Consider the following 8,390-nt stretch of genomic DNA (forward strand, 5'->3'; position numbering starts at 1 on the left):
TTACTCAATCCTCAGTGATATATCATTTTTCGTTCAATGTAAAGTTACAGTACCACCACTGTAACACCTTATTTGAGCACATAGCTACTTCATTGCATTTCCTTATTTTTTCCTATTTTTCCCACTACTAGACTGTGAGCTTATTTGGGAATAGGGTCATGTTTTACTTATTTTATTCTGCAAATAGTAAGTACTCAATTCGTCAAATGAATGGATACAGAGATGTATATAATCTCTTAAAACGATGTTACCATGAAAAATTTCAAATATACACAAGGTAGAAGTGCTCATAAAAATGAACCATTATGTGAGGATTCTTTTAAAAGTCCATGAAAAGTGTATATTATGAACAAAATTATGCATGGACTTAAAAATTTTTTGCACCAAAAATAAAATGCTACTTTAATTTCAATTTCCTAGGAACTTTTTGAAGTTCCTTCACATATCTCAAACCTAGCCTCAGACATTAACATTTGGCCATTTTTCTTTAATCCATATTCCCTTTCAGTTTTGACGTGTTATTTTAAAGCCAATCCCAAACATCTTTTTTTTTAAATTTATAAATAGTCAGTAGCTATCTCTAATAGATAAGAAATTATCTTAAACATATTCTCAATGAGCAGATTGATGGTAGTTTCTTTAATCACCCAATACCCATTGTATATTTAATTTTTTCCAGTTACTTTCAAAATGTCTTTGAATTTTGGTCCGATTGCATTATGGTGCTCCTCACCAAAGTTCATATGTTGTGTTTAGTTCATGTGTTTCAAAACTCTTAATTTCAAGAAACATCCTCTTTTAAGCCATGTGTTATTATTATTTTTTTTTTAGGATTGAGGTTATTTTTCCTTCAGCATTTCCCACATTTTAATTTTAGCTAGTTTGTATCATTTTTAAAAAATACTTATTTGAAACTTTAATTATTTATTTATGTATTTTAATTTGACCAGAGAGGGGTAGAGTGAGGGGGGGATTGGGGGAAAGTGAAAAAGCAAGCCGCCAGGTATGGGGCTTGAACTGTGGTTGGTCATATGGGAGACCAGTGCCCTTAACCACCACACCACCTATTGGCCTTAGCTAATTTGTATCTTTATGCTATTATTTAACATCTTCCAAATAGTCAGTAGCTATCTCTAATAGATTAGAAATTATCTTAAACATATTCTCAATGAGCAGATTGATGGTAGTTTCTTTAATCACCCAATACCCATTGTATATTTAATTTTTTCCAGTTACTTTCAAAATGTCTTTGAATTTTGGTCCGATTGCATTATGGTGCTCCTCACCAAAGTTCATATGTTGTGTTTAGTTCATGTGTTTCAAAACTCTTAATTTCAAGAAACATCCTCTTTTAAGCCATGTGTTATTATTATTTTTTTTTTAGGATTGAGGTTATTTTTCCTTCAGCATTTCCCACATTTTAATTTTAGCTAGTTTGTATCATTTTTAAAAAATACTTATTTGAAACTTTAATTATTTATTTATGTATTTTAATTTGACCAGAGAGGGGTAGAGTGAGGGGGGGATTGGGGGAAAGTGAAAAAGCAAGCCGCCAGGTATGGGGCTTGAACTGTGGTTGGTCATATGGGAGACCAGTGCCCTTAACCACCACACCACCTATTGGCCTTAGCTAATTTGTATCTTTATGCTATTATTTAACATCTTCCTCTATTTTTATTCTTTGTAAAGTTAGATTTAGAGAAGTGATTAAATTCACATTTTACTTATCATTTATTTATTTATTTGGAGAGGGTTTTGCTTTAGGGAGTATGTGTTCACCAGAAAGACAAAGAGAGACAGATTAGGGAGTATGTGCTCACCGGAAAGACAAAGAGAGACAGAGAGATAGAAAGCGAGAAATCAGCCTGCAGTGGGGGGTGGCCATGCTGCAATCCCTTCTCCTCCATTTTCCTCTTGGGATCTTGGACACACATGCACATGTGCCCAGTGTGAGTTTAAGCCACCAGGTCTGGGACTTGAACCATGGTCGACTACATGGGACTCCAGTGACATAGCCATTACGCCAACTGCTGGTTCCCAAATTCACATTTAATTTTTTTAGTAGAATAATTCATAGATTCTCATGTACTTCCTTATTATATTGCATTAGTCAGTGATAACATAGTGTTTGACTGTTTGATTTTAGTAGTGTTAAGATTTATCAGTGAGAAAAAAAAAAAGGTTTTTCAGTGAGTTTAGCTAGTGTCAACCCCATTCATCTATTCAAAAAGGTCCTCATTAGTACCAGCAGATGACATAATGGTTGTGTCACTGGACTCCCTATAGTCTTTGAGTCTGGGCCCAGGGAAAAAACCTGCTGGGTGCATGTGCTCATGTGTCCAAAATCCGGAGGAGACTGGAAGAGAAGGGATTGTGGTGTGCCTCCTACCCCTGGGGGAGGGGCGATTTCTCACTCTCTCTGTCTTTCTCACAAGTGAATGCGGTGCCCTAGAAAATCCCTCTTCAAAATAATTCCTCATCGTCTTTCAACTTCATATTTGGTAGTCTTTGAATGATCATTGCCTTGAACCATTCTTTCATTAGGAGTTGAAAAATGATGATTTCCTAATTTTGCTTATTAACTGTGATTCTTGTGTAAAGAGGATCTTTCATTAATGTTTGGTTACCGTATAATACAATTCAGAAAGGGAATAAAAGGACAAATGCCTCATTCCTTCTCTTTATAAATTTTTAGAACAACCTAGTATCCTAGCAGTGTCTGCAGGTCATCAGTTCACTGTTTTGACCCTAATTTTAACCTCTTGGAATTTTATATATTTGATATGTTTCAGCTGATTGCAGCCAGTGTACTTCTTTCCTTCTTTATGGGGTAGAGTGAAAGGGAGAGAAACAGAGTTATTTTGACAGGGTCTTGGTATGCCATGATCCTCCTGCTCCCATCTTGCAATTAGCAGGGTTCCGGCATGTGCAGTTGCGGTCAGCACGATCAGGTGGCCAGGGAGCTGGACTGGCACCTTCCATGTGGCTTTCAGCCTCATAAGTCATGGTGCTGTGTTATCACTGCAGCTGGTCATTTTCTGATGCTAAAATTATTCCAGCTTTGATTTATGGGAGCCGTTCAATGTACACATGAATCTTTTAAACATGTATTTAGAACTCTTCCCTAGCATTCTCTCTGGCAGGTACAGGCTGGGTACCATCTTGCTCATTTCCTGTCCCAGACTTGGAATTATTATTATTATTTTTTTGGAGAGGTTTTTGCTATAGGGCGTGTGCACTCGCCAGACAGACAGAGAGAGACAGAGAAACAAAAAGTGAGAAATCACCCGCCAGGGGGGATGGCCATGCCGCAATTCCTTCTCCTTCATTCTCCTCTCGGGATCTTGGGCATGCACGCACACGCGCCCAGCGTGAGTTAAGCCACCGGGTCTGGGACTCGAACCGCGGTCGACTACGTGAGAATCCAGCGACATAGCCATTACACTAACTGCTGGTCCCCAGACTTGGAATTATTCATTTCTTTAAGAAGCCTTACTTCTGTTAAGCATGAAATGGATTTGGAGGTGATAATCTGTGGGCTAGCGGTGGTATAGCATTGCTCCTAGGCCCTTTTGGTTGATAGAACTGGGAAATACATTTGCTATAGGGCGTGTGCACTCGCCAGACAGACAGAGAGAGACAGAGAAACAAAAAGTGAGAAATCACCCGCCAGGGGGGATGGCCATGCCGCAATTCCTTCTCCTTCATTCTCCTCTCGGGATCTTGGGCATGCACGCACACGCGCCCAGCGTGAGTTAAGCCACCGGGTCTGGGACTCGAACCGCGGTCGACTACGTGAGAATCCAGCGACATAGCCATTACACTAACTGCTGGTCCCCAGACTTGGAATTATTCATTTCTTTAAGAAGCCTTACTTCTGTTAAGCATGAAATGGATTTGGAGGTGATAATCTGTGGGCTAGCGGTGGTATAGCATTGCTCCTAGGCCCTTTTGGTTGATAGAACTGGGAAATACACATTTTATTGAAAGAGAAAAATATAAGATCATACTGTTATTTCTAGTTCAAATGACAGATTTCAGAGCTTGTGTTTAGCGGTATTGATATTTTTATAACTCTCTTACTCTGAAAATCATGGTTCCTTGGTATATTAATGCAATTATGTGTTTTAATTTAACGTTTTAATGGTTTCACAATTAAAACCTTACAATATTGGTAATGTTAAAGAAAAATGAGAACTAGACAGTAGTCAAAAATTAAAAATAAAGTTTGTTGAGAACTATTGTAATAAGGGTAAAGAGACCCCTAGAGGGACTCTGGTCCATCTAGGTTGATTTTTATTCATGTGATGTTTTACATTTTTTGGTGAGGAGTTTTTGCTGTATTTACTTTTTAAAAATCAAGTGTTAATATTTTCATAGTTTGAAATTTAGTTCTATAAAATGAGGATCATCCTGCCTCTTTCCCCACCCTCATTCTTTTCATTTTGCCAGTAGTCTTCTTTTTATAAATTTGGGCAAATCAGCTCATATACTTGCTAACCCTCTGTTTTAAGTAGTACAATGTGCACTCTTTTAAAAAATTGAACATGTTATTTGAGATAACCATAGATTAATATGAATTTTTAAGGAATAATACAGAATTCCCATATAACCATTATTTAGTTTCAACCAGTGGATGCATCAGTAAAATTATGGTACAATATAAGACCTCAAATCTGACATTGATACAGAACATTTCCATCAAAACAAGGACCTCTCAAGTTGTGCTTCTATAATAGAGTCACATCCACTTCCTTCCTGCCCCTACCCTCTCCTGACCCTCTGGCAATTACTATTCTGTTCTCCATTTCTTTAATTTTGTCATTTTAAAATATTGTATAAATCATACAGTATATAATGTTTTTGGAATTGGCTTTTTAACTTTTATACTTACTATAATTTTCTGGAGATTAATTTAGGCTGTTACATGCATGAATTGTTCATTTCTTTTCATTGCTGAGTAGTATTCCATCACATGGATATCCTATAGTTTGTGTACATATTGCTGAATCATATATATAAAAGCTTGTTATAGGGCAAATTGAAAGTGTACTTTTGTGCACCTGCAATAGAGTGAAGAGAGAGCAAGAGAAAGCCCTTCTCCCACAGTGGGTTGGGGGAGATGGCTATGCTGGAATCCCTTCTCCTTCATTTTCCTCTTGGGATATTGGGCATACATGCACATACACCTGGCATGTTTTTCAAACTACTGTGTCTAGGACTCAAACTATACAGCCAGACATTTGGAATCCAACTGTCTTTTTTTTTAAATTATTATTATAATTTTTTATTTTTTTCATTTCATTTTCTTCCATACATTCAATCCCATTATTATTTGTCTTACGAAATGGATATTTCAACAGGTGAACATTCCCCCTAGTACTGTTGATAAAACTACAAAATATCTCCAACAGATAATACCATACCTCTTTGTGCCATTAATGCTTTGCCTCCCTGTCCCTCCCCCAAATGAGAATCCGGCTGTCTTAACCAGTATGCCAATGCCAATGCTGGTCTACTGAATCCTATATTTTGTGAAGGACTTTTGCATTCATATTCTTGAATGTGGGTTTGTAATTTTTTTCTTTTTTTGGTTTTGGTATCAGAGTAGTATTAATTTTATAAAATTAATTGAGAAGTATATTCTCCTTTGTTTTCTGGAAAAGACTGTGTACAATGTTAATTTAAACATTTGTTAGAATGTTTCTTGTCTTCTTTCCAATATAATCTTCACTTTTTTTTTCATACACATCTGTTGTTTAACCAGCTCTAAGTGCTCCAACATTGATGATGTTTTAAAATTTAGATCTATGTTTTATTTAACAGCTTCTACTTCTTTTAAATGTTTCTTGTTAATTGATTCCAACTTTCTTTTCTGTTTTTTTGATGTAATTTCATTTTCTATTAATATCTAGTTTAGAATTTCCTTATACTTTATATCTTGTAGCACTTTTAGTTGTTAGCTGCAATCCTTTTAATTGTTCATTTTAACTGAGAGTTTTCCACATTTTAGGTAGAAGTACTGTTTAGCAGGCGTGAAAGTCAGGCTTGCTTTTTAGCTTTGTTAATTCCAGGTTTCTTCTTTGGTTTCCCTGAGCTGTGTTAAAAAATGAGAGCAAGAGAGAGTTATCTACAAACCATATCTATAACACTGTCTGAGATCTACCTCTTCTGCTCTTTTTGACACTCATTAAATTCTTAATTCTGAAAACAATGGCGTTCTGTTTGCAATTTCTTATCATGCAGGGCTTTGAGTATTTTTTTGACTGTAGTGGGCCCCCACACCCTCAAAGCATTCTACAGCCCCTTTAAGTCATCTACAGCTAGAAGCTGTGAAATCTCCCAGCGGTTAAAACTGTCCAGTGTTTGGCCATTTGAGTCTTCCACTCTTGTAGGAGTAAATACTTCTTGGTAATTCCTGGGTTTCTTGCCTTTTAGAACCTGTCAGAATTCCCTTTTATTCCCTTCACTTATTCCTGTTCAGCTGATATTCTTTCTGGGAATGAGTATCTTTCTGTTGTGGTTGTCGGTGGGATTTATGGGATAATGTGTCACCTTGTTTTGCAATCTGTTCTGTTTATTGCGGTGTAACAAACAAGCCAGAACAATAATTTATTATTTTGTCTCATGACAAAATAATCATGGATTATTTTTTGGATCATGGATTCAGGCACAGCATAGTATTTGTGTCTTATTTCTGTTTCACAATGTGGAAACCTCAAGTGAGATGACTTGAATAGTTGAGAGTTTTGACCCCTGGGGACTGGCCAACCATATTGTGTTCTCTCCACATGGTTAACTCAGAATTCTTTAGAATTCTAAGGTAGTTGAAGTTCTTAAATATCATCTGAAGACTCCAAGAGACCAAGATGGAAATGGGCAGTTTTTGATTTTTATTTATTTATTTTTTAAGGATAGGCCTGGAAATGGCATAGTATCACTTTCACCTACTTGTATTGAAAACAGTCATAGGTAGGCCAGACATAGGGCAAAAGGAATGGCTGTGGCCTGCTTAATTTTTTTTGAGAGAGATTTTTTGCTATAGGGTCATACACTTGCCAGAAAGACAGAGAGAGACAGAGAGGCAGAGAGCAAGAAATTACCCACCAGGAGGAATGGTCATGTCACAGTCCCTTCTCCTCCATTCTCCTCTCAGGATTTTGGGCACTCTTGCACGTATGTCCAGTGTGAATTTTAAGCCGATGGGTCTGGGATTTGAACTATAGTTGACTATGTGTGACTCTAGCAATGTAACACCATTTGCTGGTCCCATGTGGCCTGCTTTTTAGCCCACTGCAATATCCTAGTTACTCTGTTAGCTTCTTAAAACATAACAGCTTTATTGGATGTAATTCATACATTGTACACTTCAATTAAAACTGCACAATTAAACAGTTTTTAATACAACAACTCCCAATTTATGATGATTCAACTCATGATTCTTCAACTTTACGATGGGTTTTCAGGTCATCACCTCATCCTAAGTCAAGGAGCATCTAGGCTTTACAGTGATTTAACTTAGAATTTTTCAGCTTTATGATGGGTTCATTCAAGGTAATACATGTTTAGCTTATTCTATTTTTGATTTATGATGGGGTTTTAGGGATATAACACCATCATAAGTTGAGCATCTGTATATACGCAGAGCTGGGTAACCACGCTCAATCAATTATAGCACATTTTCATCATTGCAAAAAGAAATCCTGTTAGTACTCAGTAGTCACTCCCCATTTCTGTTAGCTTTCTAAAGAGGATTGGAAAAGTTCAAACAGTAGACATCATTACCACTGTCTTATCCTAATTTGTTTTTGATTTTTTTTTGAAGGGCATACATCTAGTTTCTGAGATAGGTATTATTATTTATTTTATTTGTAAATAGATAAGTTATATATATTTAAATAATACAAAGTGATATTGTGATATATGTACATGATATTGACATTTAATTAAGCTAAATAACATATCTAATAACTTGAATATTTATCTTTTTTGGTGAGAACATGGAAAATTTTCTTCTAGAAAATTTGAAATATACAATACATTATTGATAACTATAGTCATCATGTTATGCCATAGGCCTTAAAAAACGCACTCCTCCTGTCTAAAAAGATTATACCCTTTTTACTGAGAATAAGACAAAACTGCAATTTTGAAACTATACCAGTAGAATGAGGTGTTATCTTCTTTATTACCTACTAGATGTAATAGGGAACATATGAAATGATGAAAATAAAAACAGTTTTAAAAGGCTGAAAATCCATTCTGCATGTATTATTTATTATTATTTAAATATTAAACAAAAGGAAAATGAAGCATTTTGAGAACATATTATCATAGATTTTGTATATTTCTCAATAGTTATGGTATCAGTTGTCCAATATTAAACTTTA

This window comes from Tupaia chinensis, unplaced genomic scaffold, assembly GCF_000334495.1.
Source record: "Tupaia chinensis unplaced genomic scaffold, TupChi_1.0 Scaffold146650_1, whole genome shotgun sequence".
In the NCBI taxonomy this organism is placed as follows: domain Eukaryota; kingdom Metazoa; phylum Chordata; class Mammalia; order Scandentia; family Tupaiidae; genus Tupaia; species Tupaia belangeri.